Source organism: Lissotriton helveticus, chromosome 7 (assembly GCF_964261635.1).
Source record: "Lissotriton helveticus chromosome 7, aLisHel1.1, whole genome shotgun sequence".
NCBI lineage: Eukaryota > Metazoa > Chordata > Amphibia > Caudata > Salamandridae > Lissotriton > Lissotriton helveticus.
In genome coordinates this window covers 1,324,086,102-1,324,109,246 of record NC_136068.1, presented here as the reverse complement: position 1 = coordinate 1,324,109,246, position 23,145 = coordinate 1,324,086,102, and the positions used below count along the sequence as shown (strand labels likewise).

Genomic DNA, 23,145 nt, shown 5'->3' with positions numbered 1-23,145 from the left:
AAATCCACTTTGCATCTGTAGTTAACGACAGCATCTCATCAATACGCGACAAAGGGAATTGGTCTACGATAATGTTGTTATTTAGTCCTCTTAATCAACACATAGACGGACCTTTCCGTTGGAACGCCTTGCGACGACCAACGGAGATCCACTCAGATGATTCTATAGGTTCAATTATATTGGCATCAATTAATTTGTCTAATTCGCGTTTGACCTCATCCCTGACGATGAGTGGAATGTTCCGTACTTTGTGAATTTTTGAAACAGCATTGCTCTTTAACCTAATTGAATGCAAAAAAACTCTTAACTTTCCAATTTTTTCACTAAAGACATTTGGAAAATCATTTAATATCCATTTGTGTCTTCAGCATCACAAGTCACTAGAACTTGTTCGGGGCTATTGGGATTCAAGATTAGGTTTAGCTTCTGTTGATCCTTCCATCCGAGAACAGATGGTCCTTCCCTAGCAACATATAATTTACACAAAGCATGTCTACCTTTGAACCTAAAAATCAACTCCCGAAAACCAACTAGATACATTTTTTCACCTGTATAACTTTCAGTATTGATATCAGGCTCTTCTAAATGACATCCAATGGTGGAGTGAAAATGCTTCGTCGAAACATTTTCAGCGATTATAGTATAGGGCGAACCTGAGTCCGCTGCAACTTGTAAGTTAACTCCACCAAAAGAAATCCAACATAAAGGTTTGTTATCACCCTCACCTGAAATTTTCAAAGCAACTTTCTTTTTGTATTGCTTACTGTTATTCTCATATTTACTGTCATGTGATGTATCATCTTCAATATCACTTTCTTTAACACAAGCTACATTACTCTTTTTTTTGTAATTCTTGCGCCTGCATGCTTTAGCAAAATGTCCAATTAACCCACATTCTAAACATTTCGCAGCTCTAGCAGGACATCTATCATACTAATCAGCATGAGAATTGCTACCAAAATGATCGCAAATGTATTTGGATTGTTGTTTTTTCTTATTAAAACGATCTCCTTTCTTTGCATCTTTCTTATCCTTCTTTGACTCAACAAATGGAGAGGTTTTACTCTTATTGTCAGAAATTTTGTTGACTGAATCTGAAGAATCTTTTTTTCTCAGAGGACAAAGTAGCTTTAGCGCAACGCTCTGATAATTCAGCTTTTTTTACAGTAGCTATGATGTCCTTCAAGCTTGAGTCTCCTTCTACCCACAACCTATCTTGAATGGCTTTATTGTTGGCATACATAACAATTTGGTCCCTAGTCAAATCTTCATGCAAGTTGCCAAATTTGCAATTAATTGACAACTTCCTTAAGGCTGAAACGTAGTCTTCAATGGACTCATGTTTCTCTTGCTTCTTTTGAAAGAAGGCATGACGCATTACTCCAACAAAAACAGCAGGAGAAAAATGTTCATCAAGATCTAATAATGCAGCTTTGAAAACATTGACATCTCCAGATCTGTCCTGCTTATGTAATTGACCGTAAACACGTAATCCTTCAGGGCCAAGACAATATATTAAAATTCTTTTTTTCTTTCTGCAGCATACAATCCACTACAATCCTCAAAATTGGCTATATAATTGTAGTATGCTGCAACTTAATGGTGGACGCTCTCGTGCAAGTTGCACGAGAGTGCCTCCTCCAGCTTATGTATTTCTTTGAATGTGATTCCACGGTCGGGCCTCGAACGATGCGTGCCAGGATTCTGCAAACGATGGTCAGTTGGAGGAGATCCTGGTACGCAGCGGGAGCGCCTGGCTGTGGGTGCCGTTACTTAAAATAAATCCTCTTTCTCACCGGATTTCATTGTATGGATTTTATTACATATGGCGACGTGGATGGGATAGTGATAAATGTCAGTAAAAGTTCGGCATTCCTTCGTTATAAGAGATGGTGGAACAAAAGGTCACTTGTCCGCCTTTCTGATTCACAGGTTTCCGCTTTACTCAAATTATCAAAGCAGCAGTTGGAACAATCTGACTGGACAACCTGGTTGCATGATTCATCATCTGTTGCTTCTTCGTTAGTTTCTCAGAAGGAAATTGGTGAATCTATTTGGTGGACAATTGCATAATGAAGTTCTTCATGAGGTACAATTGTGTAATGAGGTTCCTCATGATATTTCTGGATCTAAATCTGCTTCACCTGTTGTTTTGGGTACTCGATCTAGAAGATTGCCTGTTAGATTTAATGACTTTGTTTTGTCTTAAAAATGCTAAGTTGTTTTCTGTTTCTTTCAGCTCCTTTTCACTTTTGTTTGTTAGAAAGAGAGAAGTTGTAGTATGCTGCAACTTAATGGTGGACGCTCTTGTGCAAGTTGCGCGAGAGTGCCTCCTGCAGCTTATGTATTTCTTTGAATGTGATTCAACGGTCGGGCCTCGAACGATGCGTGCCAGGATGCCGCCAACGATGGTCAATTGGAGTTGATACTGGTACTCAGCGGGAGCGTCTAGCTGTGGGTGCCGTTACTTAAAATAAATCCTCTTTCTCACCGGATTTCATTGTATGGATTTTATTACAATAATTAAAAAAATACTCCTTCCATTCGTTCCATTGAAAAATTGGTTCTCCGGGAGAAGATAAGAACTCTTTGGGAGTGCTTAAATGGAAAGCAGAATCACCTCTTGGGGTGGTTCACTCTGAGTATTAGCGTCTGTGGACATCATGAAGTAAATTCAATATAGCAAAGTTACTAAAGTAAACATGCAAAGAAAACATTTACTTCTTCTTTAATGTTCGTTAAGAAAGTATGCTGGGATACAAAATTAATGAAAATCTGGATCCGATTAAATTGCAGGGCTCCGAAATGTATTGTTGCCTTGGTTTCCGGATTCAAAATGGCGCCACGCACGATTACGGTCTCCGTGATGACGTCATCACGTATCTGGCCGTCGTAGTGACGTGTGTGCGCAGATCCGAGTCTGCGTTGCCAAGGAAACCTCGTAAACAAAGTCACTCGAGCACCGGAATGCCATTCACTTAAAAAATGCAATCCAATCACTGTTGCAGCAACCGGTAAGTACTAAATCGATTTTAATAAGAAAAACTTTCCGCTTTCTTACCGGAGGTTGCTGAGTGAATCCAAACGTCCTTTGGCTCCTTTGTTTCTTGTTTGTAGTTGCTTTTATTTCTTAAAAATATACTTTAAGTTTCCGTCTTTCTTCCTTTTAAAAAAAAATAATAATAATCCATTGAGGATTCAACGTGGAATAATCCCATCTTCGTCGCCAATTTCTGAAGTAATGTATCCAAGAACATTTCTTCTTGTAGAAATGTATATTTATTAAAATAAGTATAAGCTTACAAAGGAGCTCCGGACAGATCATTTGCTATCTCTCATCTGACCTTCTACATTCCACAGTAGCAGAAAGCAGAACCTATGACGCTCAAACACAATAAGGAATACACACACAAGAAACATTCTATAATGATATCTTATACTAAAACTTACCATTACTACATGGCGCTATATAAATCTGCAAAAAAACCTAAAAGTCACGCTTTCAGTTCTGTAACGTCTGAAGATAAAAAAAAACACTGGCACTAACTCAGAGAAACACTCAATAAATTAACTTTACCCCTTGCAGACATATAATAAATACAGGCTGGGCTCTACGCTATTCCGGAAGACCCAGTTTGTAGTATTCAAAGAAGCAGGATAATTAGTGGTTAAATTGTAGCTTTATTGTAAGAAGAAAAGCACATCCATATACTTCGATGTCAGGAAGTAGAATGATCTCAAGGTTCTCAAGGTACATCATAGAATACAAACAGTGCACTGTGGAATACAGAACTCTAGAATTCAAAGGATGCACAAGATGTGAAGGCATGCGAGAACGAGGCATTTAAAGGGAAAATACCAGATACTACAGACCCCAAGCATCTTGCAATGCCGCGTTACGGTGAGCAAATATGTCTCGGTTTTCGTTTATACCACATCAAATGGGCGTCTCACAGTCACAACCTCTTAGCATCTCATTTTAAAGTATGTATGCTTTAAATAATATTAGGAATGCGAATGCGCAAAAGTGCGGCGGCCATCTTTCGGCCAGTAATAACGCCCAGTGAGTGTATTGCCTGATTCGAATATGGCCCTCTTCAGACCCATACGCAAATACGTCATACCGTTTTTTTCCACGGAGGCAAGGGGCGGGAAGATAGAGGAAAGGCGTGGCTTTCATTGATCCTCCCTGCTGCGTCCACCTTCTTGTCAGTTGGAAACAAAATGGCCGCGGCAGCCCTGAGAAGTGGACGGACGAAAGGAGCCAGCGCAGCAGGAACAGCCACAGCAGCGCCTTGAGAAGGCCAAGAGGTGACTTGCGCGTGTAAAGCTTTGCAGAAGAGCTTAGAGCAGGCTGGACCCCAGCAAATCCAATTGGACTCTGCAAGCACAGGACATGAAATAAATACATCGAGATAAATTGCCTCGAGAGCCCTTCTGCTGCTGACGCCTTCGTTTTCCTGTTGTTTTTTTTTCTCGACCTCAAGGATAAAATACAGAACAGAATTACAGCTATATACATTTATATGTATGTATTGAAACTTATCTCCACATGTGCGTGTCTTCAATCTTTTCATTGTGGCTTTTTATTCTTTTTGCACTTTATCTGCCGTCTGTGGATAGAAGAAGACTGAAGAGAAAACAAAATAAGGAAAACATAAGCAACTCCGCCAGCTGCCAAGAGACTAAACCTCGCCAGTTCATCAGCCTGTATATTGTGTTTGTTTGTCATTCGAAGGATCACACGCTGTGCTGCTCAAATACTCCGGTTTGTGTTTTCAAAACATTTGCAACCTTTTTATTCTCTCTTCTGCTGGATCAAGGTCTGTTTGGTTCGCATTCCCAGTTTTTGGGCTCTGAGTATCGGCTTTTGTTTTTCGTTGGAGACAGCCTCGCGTCTTTGGGATATTAATCTTGTTTTTGTTGTGAAAGCCGCCCATATATTGTGACTGCAGCCTCTGGATCCTGGGAGGGAGAGCGTGTTTGCTGGAGGATTACGGGTACACAAGATAGAGGAGGAGGCAGGCAGGGAAGCTGAGGGGAATCATCAAGCGAAGCCTGAGCCCAACAGACACCATACCCACCTCTGCCCCCACAGCGAGACTGAGTCCAAAGCTGCCAAAGAGCCCAAGGAGGAAGAGAAGGAAAGGTAACAGCGCAGATTTATTTAATCCCATCCTCTCTTTTGACCAGTGCCGTTGCTATTGGAAAGTAGAGCCAGCAGTGAATCCCCTATGCCACGAGGAAGCTCCAGTTACATGTCAAAGTCCTGCGTATTTCAGACACGTTAAGCCCGCACCCCGTGATCGTCGGGCTCATCCTTTAAACAGCATGCTTCCTTTGCTGCTAGGAGCAGCTTTATGCCCTCTGGCACACAGCTCCGTTAAACACACCTTTTGTTCACCGGTGCTGTTGAGACGCCACACACTTATAACTCTTGTGTCATTAAGAACTGTTATCCTGTGTCCCACATCGGCACAAGGGGCACGCTGTGACGCCTTGTGGATTCCTGTGCCTTGGCACAGTGCCCCACTGTAACCTTAGTGCCCTTTGCACATAACTCTTTCAGTGGTCTAATCTACACCTCTTGGTGCCTTTGCTACTATTTTGACTGTGTGCTATGGATAAAATTGACCTCTCCTCCTGCCCTTGTATATACTGATTTAGTAAAACCATCTTGTGACAACCACTTTGCTGGATTATGCTACACTCTTCAGGAGACCTCTGTCTCATGAACCCTTGTGCCCTGGAAACCGTTATAGTTCTATGTACCAGAATATTAAATGGTACTCCTTTCCATATCTCTGTCGTGTGGATCCGACCACCATGTTTTGCCCTAAATCAATCTAAGGGTGTTTCAGTCAATTCTCTAATTGACACCCACCGGCTCCCCCTTTATTCCACCCTTAATAGTGGAAATATGATTTAACGAGTTAATATTTGCTTCTGACGTCTGTAACTCCTGCAGGTTACTGGGTCAAATACTGCCAAGCCCACTCAACCTTTAAAGAGGATATCGTTGAATTGGGTAACTAATGATTAGCGTGCTATTTAAAGTGTGTAGTTGGTGCTCTGGAAATAAGATTTTGACAATGATTGCTGGGGCTTTGGCTGTGAGTTTTTTTAACAAGTGGCTGGATATAGGACGGAGTTGAACGGATAGAGTATGGGCATCTCCAGAATTTATATGGCATGTTAGTTTGTGTTTTTCGTCTGAGGGTGCGAAAACAAGATTTTTTTAGTAGAGAAAGAATACAAGTTATACTCTAAACACGCACCCCTTATTTACCTTAAAGAACTCAAAATTTCAACATCACTAGGACACAAATATAGAATTACTTTGTGCCTGTGTGTACAATGTGTGTTTTCTTATCTTAATTTGAATTACGACACCACTCAAAGATAGACTAACTCGCTCATTTAGAGCTTTGTGCAAAATCTCGAGATAATACCCTGTTGACTTAATGTTCCTGCTCAGGCGTCCACCGTGGTCAGATAAAGGGTGAATAGCACAGAGCACCATTTTCCTGCACGTTTCTCCAGTTTGTTGGGGCTTTGATTACACCAGCTTTTTGCAGGTGCAAACTGTTTACTATATTTTGTACAATTAAAGCGGTAATACAGCTACAGTACTGATTTTTTTTATATAGTATTGATAGTGCATATTATATGCATAATTAAAGAAGACTTGATACTGTGTATCTGACTGTTTTTTCTCACCGAGTCCTAAAATGTATTTTAAAGGTAATAGATCCATGTTTGATTACCAGGACACACAGCTAAATTTCCCCTACAATAGCCACCAAAGGTTACTGATTAGCAGAATATTCTACTACTTGACCCCTCTCCACTTTCCTTCCACCAGACCGGTCTCCCACCTGGAACCTTATATATGTGTAGTTTTAGCCTGCCCTCTTAGTCGGTACTCCACGTCATTCCTCCATTCGTTCCTCGTCTTTACACGCTTTGATTTGCTTCAACTGTCTGGACCCGGTAAGCGTCCACTTTCTGTAGTTCGCTAATGCATGTGTGCCTTGTTTATCTAGAGCAGTAGTTCCCAAACTTTTGACTCCTGAGGACCCCCATTGAGTCACCACTGGAACCCGGGGACCCCCAAGCAATTTGTATGAGTTAAATTTCAAATATTAAAACAGTAATTTGAAAAAAATACACACGTGTGCACACAAAACAAATACTCAAAGTACTTAGGCGCATATTTACAATAAGTGACGCATCCATGCATTTCAGCAGGGATGCGCCACTTATTGTGCACCATGCCGCCGCCACCATTGATGCGCCGCATTTACAATGCTGCGCCTCATGGGGCAAAAAAGCACAGATGCATGACGCATCTGTGCCGTAAAGGTGACGCATTGCTCGAGTTGCGCCGCAAGCGCAACACAGCACCAGCAATCCTCTGGGGGGCCCTAAATTGTTAATGCGGTTTTGACGCAGCATGGGCCCCAAAGTGACTGAGTGAAATCTTGTAGATTTCACTCAGCCTCTTTTAGGAGGCGTTCCTGCACCAGAACGCCTCCTTCTGGCGCAGGGCTTTACAACGTGGCACATCTCCCAGATGCGTCATGTTGTAAATACCCTGCACCATGGCGCGTCTTTTGCACCGCCGCTGCATCACGAAAGTGACGCAACAGCGGCTTAAAAGAGGCGCAAGAGGCTTGTAAATCTGCCCCTAAGGATTTTGGGGCCAGATGTACGACCATTTCATTTAGCGCCTCGCAATTGGCGACACATTGCGAGTGGCACATTGCGAGTCACTAAAATGAAATGTACAACAGTGTGTTTAACACTGTTTCGGATTCCCAATGGGGTCGCAAATTGCGAGGTTCATTAATATTAATGAGCCTCTCGCAATTTGCGAGCCTATTGGGAATGCCAGCCCTCCTAGGTATGGTGGCCTGCTGGGCTCTGCAGGCCACCATGTCTGGGACTGCTTTTAAATAAAGCAGTTTAAAAAGAAAATGCAGCCCATTTACCGTGCATTTAAAAAAAAAAAAGAAAATGAAACGTTTTCGTTTCATTTTCTAAGGGCAGGCGGAGGTCCCTGGGACCACTGCCTGCCCTTAAAAAATAATTTTGCATGCATTTGCAAAGGAGAAGGGGTCCCCAGGGGAACCCTTACCATTTGCAAATACATTACCATCTACTTGAAGTAGGTGGTAATTGCGAGTGTTTTGCTACCGCAAAACATTTGTACATGGTTTTAAGACACGCTATTTGGATGGGAATGCCCCTTCCAAATAGCAAGTTGCAAAACTTATTTAGCGAGTCGCAAACAAATTGCGACTTCGCGAAATAGGCAATGTACATGACCCAATACGTTTTTGCATATGAAAGCGGGTTCACTTCACATCACACATATATAGAGACATTGAATCATACATGTAAATCAGTGTGTATATAAAATGTTTAAAGAGTGCTTGGTCTGGAAAAGCATAAACTCAGGATTCAGAACATAACACAGTGGCTAGCACTGACTTTAACATTAAAAATGTATTTCAACCCAAATAAACCTTTTTAGCAGCATCAGGATAATGAATAACTGGGAAAAACCAAAAGTTACTAACTGGTACCATGAAGTTTGCAAGCAGCTCGTTGATGACAGTTTATAGGCCCCTCTGCTACATTACGATTGTCACTTATGAAGTGCACAGTAACAAAAGAATCTCAGTGACAAAAGCAGTAACCACGAACCTATGCACATAAAATGCTGTTTTTTAGAATGCATGTTACACGTTCTTTGCAGTAGGCACATTAACCCTCTGTGCTACATTAGTTAAGTCAAAGCTGCCACTAAACAAAACTCTCCTCATGCTCCAGCAGGTACATTAATCACTGGCTTTATCTTGACACTTTTATTGTTGCTGGAAAGCTGCTAATTATACAAGAAACTTTTCTGTGCTTTTAAAACTGTTGCCTGCGGACCCCCTGGGAATGTGTCACGGACCCCTGGGGGTCCGCGGACCACAGTTTGGGAAACACTGATCTAGAGCATTCATTTCTGCCATTCTTGTAGTTCCATTCGAAGATAGATTTTTTTTTTGTGGGATTCCTTCTACCTCTGGAGTACAATATTGAACTGACTGTTGTGACTGTATTACTCCACCAAACCATTATCAGTGGTGAAGTGTCTGCTTCGCTCATGAATGGTTATCGTAAGTGCTGGCTCTAGGCTTCTGTAGCATGCGTTGGGTACGGACTAGTGTGTGCAACCGTGGCTATATCAGTAGCCATCCGTAAAATAGTTGTTCTCAGACCATAAACGTAGCGAGCCATACAGTCTGAACTCTATCATGCCAGGACATCAAAGCATGGTCCTTGTCTCTCACTCAAGACTAATGTTTTCCAATGAGAACTTCCACGCCGGCCATGCATGCTGTTAATTATTTGGAGACATCCCCTAATGGAAGGTTGACTCGTGGTTTTGTGCACGTACAGTCAGCAGTGCTCACGTTTAATACATTTCCCTATTTGTTTTTACTCGGCACATTGTGATTTTTTGGTGTAGACTCCTAGTGGTTATTTAAGACTTTTTAAATTCTAAATATTTTATTATGTTATTGGTGACAGTATGAAACTGCATGTAATACATACAGGAAACCTACTAGAACATGCAAATGCCAATACAAATATACTTTGCCTCTGCCTACAACCTTGTACAAATGGGGAATATAGATAAAATTAATCAAATGTGAACTATTTATTTCTATATCTTTAAGACGTAACCGTTTTTAGGTCTCGCCTGTCGATGCGCATGCGCATCGAGCAAGCGAGACTATAGGGGCTCATCCAGACTTTATCTAACTTGCAAGGAATCGTGGCGATTCCTTGCAGTGCCCGTGACTTTTAAGCTCAATGCGCATGTGCATTGAGCTTAAAAGCGCGTGCACAGCCGCCCGCATTCCTCCGACACCTTTTGAAGTGAAGCTTAGCTTCACTTCAAAGGGCCGGCTTCTTCACACCCACATGCCGCTCTGCCCCGCTCCGCCCCCTCCCCTGAGTCATCCTGCCTGCCCAGACTTCTCCTCCCCCCCTCCGACGTTCCCCCCGCCCCCTCCCGCCACGCAATGCCGAGCTTGTTTTCTTTCTACCCCTTTCCCTAGTCTTTCTCTCGCTTTCCTTGTCTCACGCATCTCTCTCAATGTGTACCTCGTTACATCTATCCATGTCTCTCCCGCTCTCTTCCCATTTGTTCATATGTTGTCATCTGCCAATCTTTCTCCCTACCTCTTCATTCGTTTTCCGTACATTTAGCCCTCAAACCAAATTCCTGTCTACTCGTGCCACCTGCTTTTTATCTGTCAACCTCTCGCCCCACCTCTAGCTCGCTTTCTTCTTCTGTTTACCCCCTCCGTCCCCGTCTCTCTCCATCCGTCAACCCTCCCTCACCCGACCCTCCCTGCCCTCTCTATCCCTTCCGTGGCTTCCTTTCGCAGTTAATGATTGCGGTATTTTCCGCACCTTGGTTAGCCTCTGCTCCTGCTGTGTCTCTTACTGTGTGGATGCAGCTGTAATTATTCTCCAGGTTCACATCCCTCGAGACCTCTGGGTAAAAGTGCTGCCTATAAATAAATATTCGATGTCTCTGCAGCCCCTCTCCTTCCCGCTATACGCTTTGCAGGTTTCTCGCCGTCTCTCCGGATCTCTTTATCACATTCCGGTCCCTCTCCATATTGCTGCGTATTTTGTCCCTTCTGCCTTGCTCTGTCTTTTGTTCACCTTCTTCTCTCTTTTTGTTGGCTCTCTTGTTTGTCTTCACATTTGCTTAAACTTTGAAGAACTTCAATTGTCTTTTTGAGAGGAGACATTTTAAATTTCCATGCCTAGAATTTTGGAAGGATTTTCACTTATTTTGTGGGCTCATTACCCATTTTGTGGGCTTATTGCCTCATTGTAAAATTGACGCATAGAGAATTGATGATCGTAAATATTTTTGTCCCCAGTTTTGCACTTTGCGCCAATTCGGAGCACAGTTCTATATGGTGGGGTAGCTAGAGCTTTTGCCGCTGGGTCGATCTTTCATTTGGCTGCTTATGACAGCTGTGCAGGTAAGAGGGGGAGGGTTGACAGAGTACGACGAGCGGCGGGAGGCAACAGACTATGAGACAGAATAAAATATAAAAAAAAGAAAACTTAGCTTGCGCCCGCCACCGCCCCCCAAAAAGTGCCACCCATGGTGGTCTGCCCCTCCTCTCCCAGCTACGTGTCTGGTTTGATTGTCACTCTCACAATTTCTGTGAAGGCCATTGCTGCAAGATCCACCTACGGGATACAGCATGCAAATCTGTGTGAAGGGGGTGTGGTCCAACAATAGTGTCAGAATATTATTTGTCATTAATATTGGGTTCCAAATATAATTTACCAAAATCTCACCCCATTTGAGTTCATAAAAAATCTACACCCGTTGGGACAATATCTCTGTAAACCCTATTTAGGATATAATGTCAGACAATATTCCCCTCAGTAACATGCTGACATGCAATCATGAAGAGTAGAGCTGTGCCCAAAAATGTCCCAAAAACGTTTGCCGACTTTACTCCTAATTGTTTCCAGCAAAAGTAGCAATCAAATGCAAAAACAGACTTGAGCGGGTATTTGTATTGGTTTTTTTTTTTCATAACATATTTTATTGAATTTCTGCCATGACATTGGGGTGTTTTTATGGTGTGGCTTGCCAGCACAGTTACAGACAGACAATTATGTTATGCTATAATAATTTACACTGCTAATGGCTGCCCAGGCAAGTGCTTCCCATCGCGTCAGAAGCCTCAGTCACTAAAACAGGTACTCCCGCCTAGAACAGCCAAGTCTTTAACTGTTTTCTGAAACTGAGATGGTTAGGGACGTTGCTTAGGTAAATGGGAACTTTATTCCAGAGTCTGGGAGCCAAGACGCGGCATTACCTACCTCCCTGTCTAGCCAGCTTGAAGTGTAGAATAGCAGCTAGGTTGAGATCAGCGGATCTTAACATTCTAGTTGGGCAGTAAATGTGGAGCAGCAGAGAACTGACTGGGGGCAGCTGCCTTAATAAACACGCATTGAAAATGCAATAGGTGTCGCTTTTTATTAAGTTTAAAGCCATTTGCTTTGCTAATGGTATTGTATTCTCGTTTTGCATTATTTAGTGTATATTTTGGATATGATGTAGTTGTATGTAGTTAAAATTGCTGTGTTGTAGTTTAAAGCATAGCGTTATTAGGAAAAGAGCAGTGTTTCAGATTTGGGAGGTGAATGAATAGAAGAATAGCATGTGTGTTAATTTCGTAGTGAGATTACAATAGCAAAAGACACACAAAAGGGGCGAGGGAAGAGCAAATATGTGCACATATATGCACATATCACAAATGTACACTAAATAATGCAAAGCTACAATTCAATACCATTAGCAAAGTAAATGGCTTTAACTTAATCTAAGGCGAGACCTATTGCATTTTCAATGCTTGTTAACTATTAGCAGAAGATGCTTTGTGTTTTGCACTCGTAGCCCCGCTGTATGAAGCTGGACATGATTTTGGTGTCAGATCAGACCGTTGGGAATAAAGCATCTTAATGATAACGTAATTTGTAAGTGATACTTATGAGGACGGTAATGAATTGTGATGAACTGAGGGTGAAATTAGAAAATGACTGGATGATGGGTGTGCAGGATGTGGGCCTGGGCCAGAAAGGGTGACGTCAATAGCTGCCCAGTGCTGTAAGTGCTTAGAAAGTTGGGCCCTCCTGCTACCACCAGGCTGAACAGAACGCTGAGCGTTGATGTTAATTGAAAATAAGTTACCTCTGCATCATAAAGTTGTAACATTGCTTGGTTTTTACCTACATGTTTGAGGAATATCTTTGATGTCTTAGGGATCTTGGCATTCATGCAAGCGTTTGTATGTTGTCAACGCTCAACTTTCTCATCTTTGCGTTGAATCATGCATGTAGATTCTAGTTATTTGGGTGACCTTTTTGAACCAACAAAGAAGTCGCATCTATTCGTCCATGATATTTCCATTATTAGCATGCATTCAAGAGACTCTGGTTTAAGTTGAGATATTCAATTTTTAGCATTTATTGGTGAGTGGATCTTCTCAAGTACACTTGTCCAAAATTAAGGGACCTTATGGCTATTGGGGAGTTTAATTGAACACATTAAGCTCCAGGTGAATCTGCAGAGACTTAATAGAAGTTGTTTGGGAATTAGCGTTTTTAAGAGAAATGCCTACCCCTGTAGCTAGTACTTGCCAATGCATTTCCTCCTCTCGTTAGTCTTGACATAGCTAGATTTGCTAAGCTTTGCAGGGGTATTTGCTTAGCCAGTATCGTTGCATTAACCAGCTCTGCCATATTCCACAATCTTATCCGTTCAAAAAGAAGAAATGTGTGCTTAAAAAGCAAAGTTTATCGCTAATGTTGCTCTTTAGGGCCGATGTGAGTATTAAAGTGTGTTGGTCCATGATAAAAGTACTCAAATCCTTCAAAGCAAAACATCTCCCTTATGAAATATAGTCAAAGCAGATAATCCAAGTTTGTTATATCCATAGTGTTAGAGACCCAGGTCGGTAAAAACATTAAAAATTGAAGTCCAATTCCACTTCTTGTTTCGCAGGGGAATTGATGGTTGCAAGTGCTTGTCCCCAATCAAGCCGTGGTCCTCGTCGCCAGTGATAAAAGTACTCAAATCCTTCAAAGCTTAAGAGTAGATTTATTAAATACAACCATCAACATGAACAGCTCAGTAACTGATCAAATCCTAATGGAATCTCATTACACATAGTGTGATGTAACACACCCTAAATTCCTTAAAGGAGAAGATGAATCATAACAGTCCATGGCATATGATCATTGTTTCCTTTATTGATCTCCGTAGACTGGGACTTGGTAGCAGCGCAACCGGGGGGGTGGGGGTTGAGGGGGTGTTTGTGTTACATGAAACTGTCTGACACTACTGAGATTGCTTCCTTGATGTATGCAACAGAACCCGGTGACCGGGGCTTTGCATTTATATTTGTGCAGACTAATAAAAAGTGTTGTGAAAAAAAAAGTGTGTTGGTCCAATTACCACACCAGATAGTTAAATTAAGTACTCTTTATTTAAATATAATGAATCCAACGTAGGAGCCTATCCACAAGCGTCCGCCCAGTTCTGTTCCAAGATAACTAAAGACTGTCGTCAAAGGCTTGAACACTTGACATGAGTAGGCTTGGAAGATGTACTTTTAATTTACATGACACATACAGTACATTGAATGTGGAATGCAGACTGTGGAACATGACCTGATAATGAGGCTATCGCAGTGCGGTAACATTTCGGCTCTGTTATTGCATTAATAACAGATGATATTCTGAGTTAGCCGACATTGGCAGTTTGTTCACCTGCTGGTCCTTAGAACCGCAAAGCACTGTACTGTTAGTGATGTCACCGGGCCGTTTTTTTAAGCTATGACCAGTGTCTGTATATTAGTGCTGAAGAAAATGGGGGGAAAAAGTCCTCAAAGACGATTGATCAACGCCAACTTTAAAACAAGCATTTGCAATGCAATAGTTCTTGCATTAACGAGAGTTTAAGATATTGGCAATGCAATAGCTTTAAACTCTCACAAATGCAAGACCTATTGCATTACAAATATTTGTTTTTTTCCTAGCGCCCCTGCAGTGCTTTCACATTCCTGAAGGCCGTGCCCCTTACTTTAGACCAGCAGCTGCTAAAGAAAGGGGCATGTCCGACATTAAAGTGAAACCATAGCATGGGGTCTTTAACAAAAAAAGCATCTGTTTGTCAAGTTGACCAACGTGTTTTTAGGTCTAGCCTACAGCACCGCATGCGCTGTTGCTCGACTTTTAGTAAGTGAGTTTAAAAGTGCTTCCCACCGGCTTTTGCTGGCCTAATGCTTGCGCTCACGCGAGCGTGCCCAGCTGCCAGCTTTCTGCGCCCGAGGTGCCATGGGGAGCGTGATTTCTTTCACTTTGGGCACTGTTGCGCGTGCACCACTCGCGTGTTTGACGGCACGCGCTCTCCCTCACCAAATATTTTGAGGGGCAGGGTCTAATGTATTTTACCACAGAATCTTCTTGTGACTGTCCTTTTGAAGCATCCATTGTTTGCTCAGTTAATTTTTTTACATCTGAAAATAAACTTGTTTGCCTTGAATGCACAGGGCAATTGTATTCTCTGTACATCTTTTACCTGTGCTCTTGAACAACATAAGCATGATGCAGGCTGAGCACTTCAGCCCAGCCCACAATTCTGAAACAGTCTAATTTGCATCTCGTGCAGATTTGACTTGGGTCTCTTGGCCGTAAACCGGAACGCTTCACTTTTCATAGTTAAGTTGATACCGTTTTTATAGTTTTGTTAAAATAGTTCATCAAGCCAGAGTAATTTGCGAAAATTGCCACGCATGCCACAGACATCGTATTTAAATATAGACATTTTACCTTTCAGTACGTGGTGTTTTTTTTTTTTTTGGTTTTTTTTACATTTAAATCTTGATATATCACTTCAGTACCCTGGGTCAAAGGGTGGTAGACCTATTCCCTCTGTCGTATAGTAGTACAGATGGAAATAAAACCATTTACACTGCTAAAACGATTAACAGCGTAATACCGGATGAAGTGGCATTTAACAGGCACCTGCGCACATTCTGTTTTCCCAACACATGTGCACGTTATTATTATTATTAAAATTGTATTTATAATGCAGGTCCGTTATACAAATATCCATCAGTTTATTTATTTATTTATTTAGCGATTTCTAAAGCGCCTGGTGACCCAAGGGCATCCCCGCGCTGTGAGGGTTGTGATCCTGATGAGGGGGAGGGCGAGGGGAGAGATATTTAAGGGGGGATTCTATTTAGGGAATAGATGTGCCTTCAATTTCTTGCGAAATGGCAGGTAGTTGGGTTCCAGTCTCAGGGAGCGGGGAAGAGCGTTCCATCCAGCGGCAGCTTGGACGGAAAATTGTCGTCGTCCTGTCCGAGATCGTTTGAATCAGTTTGTTCAGACATGGTCGTGCAACACACACGCTTGTAACTTTTTCAACCTTACTTAGTGGGCTACATTTATATTTACATATTTTTCATGGAGCGTGCAACATTTTAAACACAAACCAGAAGGAATCAGACCAGGGAAAAAGAAGACTCCTTCTGCAAGCTGTATATGTGCACTGGTTATTTTTGTGACCTAGAGTGGGCGGAACGACTATAGAACAGTCTCTCACGCTACTGCATTGCTGGAATAACATGCTGCAGCACAATGTAAAAGGTGATGCCAGGCTGAACCAGGCAAGGAGGTGGGGACTTTCAGGGCCGACCAGGTGAGCAACTGCCACATCCTGCCCCCGAGCCGCCCCTTCACCGCATATTATTAGGACCCATTGTTCTTGGGTGAGTAGGCCAAACCGATTCTATGCATGCAAACCAAGATTATGTATGACTCGCACAATGCACTACCATATCACATGAAAGAAGCTTCGAAGTGTAAACGCAGTGTCCTAAAACGTGGAGCAGCACTGAAGCTCCCTGCATCTAACAGCAGTGAGGTATCTCGGGGTTTGGTCCGAGGGTGGGGTTTAGCTTCCCCGCATTGTTAAGAAGGTGAAATGACCCTTTCTCTGTTTAATTATCTCAGGTTACTAAAAGATCAGTTAATTAAATCGAAAAACAAACCAGTATTGGCATAGCCAATAGGTCGCGCATTTGGGACCATATAAGTGTTTAGCCATGCAACAGTTAGTGTTGTTGCACCAAGGATATTCTGCTGCATAACTAAATACTTATAGGGTCCAAAAAGCGAGACTTATGGGCTAATGCAATGATTGTTTTTTTATCGTAAAAGGGCCCATGCGGTGCTTTCACTTTAATGTCTGCAGCGTACCTTTTTATTTAGACGCGGTTTGTGTAAAGAAAGGGGCGCAGCCTCTTTGAATGTGAAGGCGCCGCATGGGCACTAGTAAACAAAAGAAATAATTGCATCTGCTAAATGCGGTCCGCACTGCTAAAATAAAGAAATTAAAAAACGCCGATGCTATAGTTAAACCAGACAGCCATTAGAAAAAATTAAAATAAAAGCGGGTGGCGTGCTGCGAGGTAGTGGGTGGAATAGGGGAAGAGCATTAAATAAAATAGTGCTCACTTACTTATAAAGCAAGCCATGTAACAAAACCAGTAAAAGGTCCAGTCGTTATGGGAGGTGACAAATGCAGACAAGGAGGGACTAACAAGCCTAATAACGTCTCGGAAGCCAATGTTTACAGAAAGTAAGTTGGATATGTGTTAACTACTCCTAAAACCAGTACTGGAAAAAAGCTCCAATTTCCTTCTCAGCGTTAGTATAGGAGGTACATTTGTATCAGTTATTATTCAAATGCCTCCAGACCGTTGCTCATTCCACAATCTCCATGCATGAATGAAAGTCTGTTTTTTAGGTTTTGCCTAGCAATGCGTACGAAGTACGCATGCGCTAGCAAAACCTCTTGAGTTCTATGTCGGGTGATGACCCGCCTCTGTCTATCATTGGCTAGCTCCATAAATGGAGGCTAGCCATTGGGAGACAGAGGCTGTCAATCGCGCTTTCTCTTGAAAACGCGATTCGGGGGCGTTTCTGGTGCTTTTTTAAGCCCCGCCCCTTTGTCCCGGGCCGCGCTGCGATTGGCTGCCGGCCCGGGACACCCCCGTGACGTCATTCCCGGGCCGCGCTGTGATTGGCTGGCCGGCCCGGGACCTGACTTGTTCGTTCTGCTTGCACGGTATCATTGCTTTACAACAGTAGGATGGTTGCTGGGGGAATGGGTTGGGAAGTCTCCGGAACGGAAGCAGATGGGGTGGGGGGTGTCAGAAAACGCAGAAAAATGTCTGGAGACGGAGGTTGAAGAGCAGTCATATCTTTTGTTTGCTAAGGTGGTTTGTAGTCTGGGGGTGCAGGGGGGCAGGTGTAACTTTACCGCGGTTGTCTATGGCTGCAAACAGAGCGTCTCTACTCTGCATTCTCCGCCACATGCACTGTGGTCTTGGCTGGACGTGTCTGGTGCGACTGTCGCCCCCTCTCCGAGGTGGCTGCAGCACTGTGCTCCACTGTGCCTTCGGCGCCTGATGGCAGAGAGCAACACGGTGGTGCATGCTTTCGTCGCCGTCTCCTCCGGTCGGAGACATTGTACACCTCCGGTGACGGTGTGAGGTCTGCACACATCCTGAGAATGGAGCCAGTGGGGGCTTTAATGAGCTGGCATGGGAATCGCGCCAATTTAGTAGCATGTGGCGTCGTAATTCGCTAATTCCTGCTCAGGCTGGGCGCCTTTGTTTGTGATGTGTTCGCGAGGAAGCCCAAAGGTAGAAACATGACCGTCCTGCGGTCTCTGGAGTGAGTACGATAAGTTGGTGTGCGGGTTGTTGACTGGAGAATGGCACCTACCACTTTGCTGAGAAACGACAGCGCGTGTCATCACTGGTACAGCGGTTTCTCGTGTATGCCATGTTGTTTGTGTTGTGGTACCCACCTGTAAGGGCTGGCACCGTAATTCACCTGCCTTGTCGCAGAAGCGCGCCTGAGCTCTGATGTGCAGTTGGTGCCAGGGAAACAGCGGAATACCCGCTTAATGGAGGGGCAGTCTGAGGGCACTCATTTCTTGCTACTTGTTTTTTCCTGGTTCTAATGATCTCGGTGCCAGTTTGGCACATCCTTCACACCAGCTCGCCGTAAAGTGGCTATAGGTTACAGCTGCGCATAGCATGTGCCCTCGGGCCTGGCACCGCATGCTTTATTGTGGAACAGAGCCGTTACTGCGTCTCTGCTTCCAGCCCGGATATGTGACCTGCGGCGCTGGAGAGAGATTGGCTGTTCACCGCTCACTGCAAGAGGCGCTTGTTGTCTATAAACAATACCCACGTTGTGTGTTTTTTGTTCGGCAGAACTCACCTGTTCGTGCAGAACAACAGAGCAATCTTAGATCATTTAACAAGAGAGGAAAAAAGAGCTGAGAGAGAAAAACACTTTATTAGATTTGGAGAGATTTGTGTCGCATTAAGGAACCGTGATAGGGAGGGCAAGAAAGTCGTGTCCCTTCAGGTCACTTGTGAGGAGAATGATGGGAGGAGGGGGGTTAATCCTGCCTAGTGTACACGTCAGATTACGTGCTCCCTAATCTAAATGTGAAAGTGTAGATTCGTGTGTCACATTGTTTCGCCACAGGACAGTGAGCGGCTTCAGCCAGCCTTCATCCGGCGAGTGTGCCTGCTTGTGTGAGAGAGAGACCGCCTGGGGGAGGGAAAACTAACGGTGCAATTGCTGGTGATGAGTGTATTTACTTACTGCGCGTAATGTAAAATGTGTAACCTGAGCCGGGGGTCCTGGAAAAGAGCGATGTGGGCCATCTCTCATTAGCCCCGCTAATAAAGTGCCAGAGATCACCCTGTGCGCTCCCTCCTCAGCGCCAGGCAGCGGTTACATTTTTGCTGCTGCTAGCCCGTCCGGATGCGAGGCTTCAGCCCTGGGCTCGTCGCCTTGTTGTGCTTGTCGAATAATTGTGGGTTTACACACGCGCTCATCATTTGCGATGACGTTATGTGGCTTACCCAGGCTCCTCTGCAGTGCACGGGCTTGTTAACATTAATAGTTAGCCATGGGCACGCTTTGCTGCTAATAAAATTCACATCAACGCGGTAGTTTGCTTGTTCTGTTTAAGATATGTAAAGCTGTCTGGGTGTGAAGTGAGTCAGTCGTTTGCGCTGTGTTGGGTTCTTATCACTGTTGGGTGACAGCACAGCGTGGCCGAGCGCCCCAACGGTCCTACGTATGCAGCGTTTTATTAGCATCTCTGGGGCCAGGCTGGGAGCTGGTGCTGTTTTGAAGGGGGGTTTGTCTCTCCCGGCCTGTGTTGTAAACACAGGTGTCTAGACTAGAGCGTAGCTTCTTGTCTTGGGGAGGGGACAGGGGTGAGGTACTTTTGTCACACATGCAGACAGAGCTCCAAACCTCGATTAGAGGGGCCTAGGAGCATCCCCTGAAAACTGCCCCCCTCAAGTGCCCGCAGGGCCTTGTGTGTTGGTTTAACACGGGAGAGCGAGGGGAGATATCCCCGCCCTCATCCACTCCCCCTCTCTCTCTTCTCCGCGTTCTGCTTGGGTGGGTAACCTGAATACTAAGAGGCATTCCACTGACAGCTGACCCTGTTAGCCCCCTCCGTCCTCGTTCTCCTCTCAAAAACCGGCCCAAGAGAAAATAAAGAGACAAACTCCCCCAGTCACTCTCCCAGGAGAGATGGGTGGGGGTGGGGGTGGGGGGAACGGTAGCTGTGATTTATTTATGGTGTTGAGTTTTGCAGCCGTCTGTGGCACGATGCACTCCGCCCTGCTTTAGAAGATTGCAAAATGCATTTTTTTGCATTGTCGTTCGCAAACAGGTTGAAGTTAGCTTCATGCGCTCATGGAAGAAATTGTGTTTTTCTTGTTTTTTTTAACTTGTGCACATTGTGCGAGTCGAATAATTAAACCATGGTGACTTTTTATACTTGTGCACATTGTGCGGGTCGAAGAATTAAACCATGGTGACTTTTTTTATACTTGTGCACATTGTGCGAGTCTCAGCGTTAAACCATGGTGACTCTTTTATACTTGTGCACTTGCCACATTGTGCGAGTCGCAGCATTAAAGCAGTTGACTTTCATACTTGTGCACACTCAGCGCAGGTCCAGACACATGGGGTGTGCACAGAAAGAGATGCGAGGGCGCCCTGCACAGCGCTGTCCTGGGTGAAGCGCTTTTTACCTGCCCTTCAAGCAGTTTGGACTCGTTGGTTACAAATAAAATGTACAAGAGAATTGTTTCACCCGGAAGTCATGTGAGGTGGAGTAATTAATGGCATTTGTGAACATTCGTCCGACAAAAGTGGCAGGCGGTTTTAATAATTTCCAAGAGGTTTCTTGGCGCTATGTAAAAAAACACAAACAACAACTTTTGAAAAGGCGAAACCGTTGCATTGTAAATGCTTGTTTCTTAATGTAGTTAACCTAACTATTTGATTTTTTTTTTTTTTTAACAAAAGTGTATTTTACTACTACTAGGTTTCCTGGCTGTTGATTTATTTCTGCCCGTTTTTAAGATGTGCATTTGATAAGTTTTCAATCTGCTCATGTTTGTGCGCCCATCCCAAGGTAGATTTGATGGTCCTTTTTTGTTTTAGATGACATGAAAAATTAAAAACCGATGTGGTTTATTTATTGTTTGGTCACCAGCTCAGGATATTTATACATTGGCGTTGCATTGAATTTCGGAAACTGAAATTTGGTGACTGTTTATATTGTTGATTGTTATATGTTTTTAAATTTACGTAAACAGTTTCTTCGCCCGATATTTTTAAAATATGATGTTTAGGAGCGCTCACAAGCACGGGAGCTTCTAGTTGATAAGGAAAATCTTGATATTGCGATAGCCATCGGGAAATTTATGCAGGAGGTATATAAGTTCCCGATCTGACTGGAGGCCTAAAAATAGCCAATAGCCTTATAATCCAAATGATTTCTGTTTTTTAATTGTACAAAAGTAGTTTTTAGGATAATATAACTTTTATTGCTAAGAATATGAATTTGTGTTATGTGATTTTATATGATAAAGTATGAACTGTGGTTTATAGATCAAATGGTCTAAATAAACTTTATTTTTGACTTGACTTGACTGTTTATATTTTTGTTTCATGTTAGGCAATGTGTGACCAGCTAATATTGCGAGCTGACATTCCTAATTGTGGGTTGAATATTTATCTTCCTGATTATTATTTTTTTTAAATTCTTGCAATCTGTCTTCTTAAGTGGCTACATTCACAAATGTGATGAAAAATTGAAGTGAATATCATTCCTTGTCCACCATCGTGGAAGATGAAATAGGGGGAATAATCAAATGCTATCGTCTTGCTTCGAAACGGAATTGCCGACTTGGCATACCCATTTGTCATTTTTGGAACACTGATCACATTTGTTCTCTCTCATACCGTTTGTTTTCTTTAGAAAGTCACCACATTACCTGAAACTAGCTACAACTAGTCATTTAGTTACTGTATCGGCACCCTGTTTGAGTCTGTTTTTCTTGAATGTGCTTGCTGGTTGCTCAGTAGTGTTTCCTCCACCCCCCCCTTTTGTGTGAAAGGCATTACATTTGGGTTAACTTACATCCTATCAAGGTTACATTCTTAACAACATTCACCTTTACCTGCTCAGCAAACTGAAGCAGCATAAAAGCTTGCTGATGTTTAATTTGTCACCTGGCTCAGAGAGCAGACCTGCAGTTATAATTTTAGGTTAGGGTGGCAGGTCATTTTAGGTTTCAACATTTTCTTTCGTTTTCTGATGAAGACCATAGCATCACTGTGTTGTTAAGTGTGATTGTAGACACAGCAGCTTAAAGATTTTGATGCCGGAGAGAACATTAGACTTTTTTGATTTTAGAGCAATACAATATAGGTTGATCAGTTTAGCTGCAGTAAAATACTAGGACACTATAGATGAAGGCAAATCTGTTCTGCTTCATAATGTCTGTGGCACTGCTGCTCTTTTGGAACTCACTAATTGTATGAGATCTAGGCGGATGAAGTCAATTCTACTTTATAATTTCCACAACACTGCTTCTCATGTGGAGATCACTGCCAGTATGACACCAATTGAAAGTACAGATGATGGCAGATCAATTCAAGATCATAATGGCCACTGCTTTTATGGAGATATGTGCTTGCATGAGACTTCTCTCCATGGGAGAAAAGTGGCTTGTGGTGCTACACCTCTTTTGGTGATCCATTGCTGGGAAGAGATCTAAGGCAGTAATAGTTACGTTCTTAATGCCCTTGGTGCTTCTGCTTTTATGTGATCAATGGGCAGTGCAAAAGAAGGCAAATCCATCTAGTCCTTAATAACCCCTACATTGCTGATCTTATACAGAAATGCAAAAACAACAATTGATGGACAGAATGCAGAACAATGTCATACATTCACCCCAGTACAGAGATCTGGGCCTAAATCCATGTTTTTTTTGCACTCCACACCACCCCAGGTCAGACATGGCTATATGCAAATCAGCCTTGAACCTGTGCCTCATGGGAACAGTCCAGCCCGAACTGCCAAGCCATGTCTTTCCTGGACCGGAATCAAGCATCCAAGGACCGGTT

The 23,145-nt window shown here is 43.2% G+C and overlaps 1 protein-coding gene across 1 annotated transcript in view; it reads left to right on the top strand.

Moving 5' to 3' along the window:
• The first annotated feature begins 4,217 nt into the window (after positions 1–4,217).
• Positions 4,218–23,145, top strand: part of TNRC6C (trinucleotide repeat containing adaptor 6C) — a 992,178-nt gene continuing 973,250 nt past the window's right edge. Inside the window, exon 1 of the mRNA XM_078654629.1 lies at positions 4,218–5,149. The gene's annotated coding sequence lies outside the window, so the exon portion shown is untranslated. The remainder of the gene's footprint in view (positions 5,150–23,145) is intronic.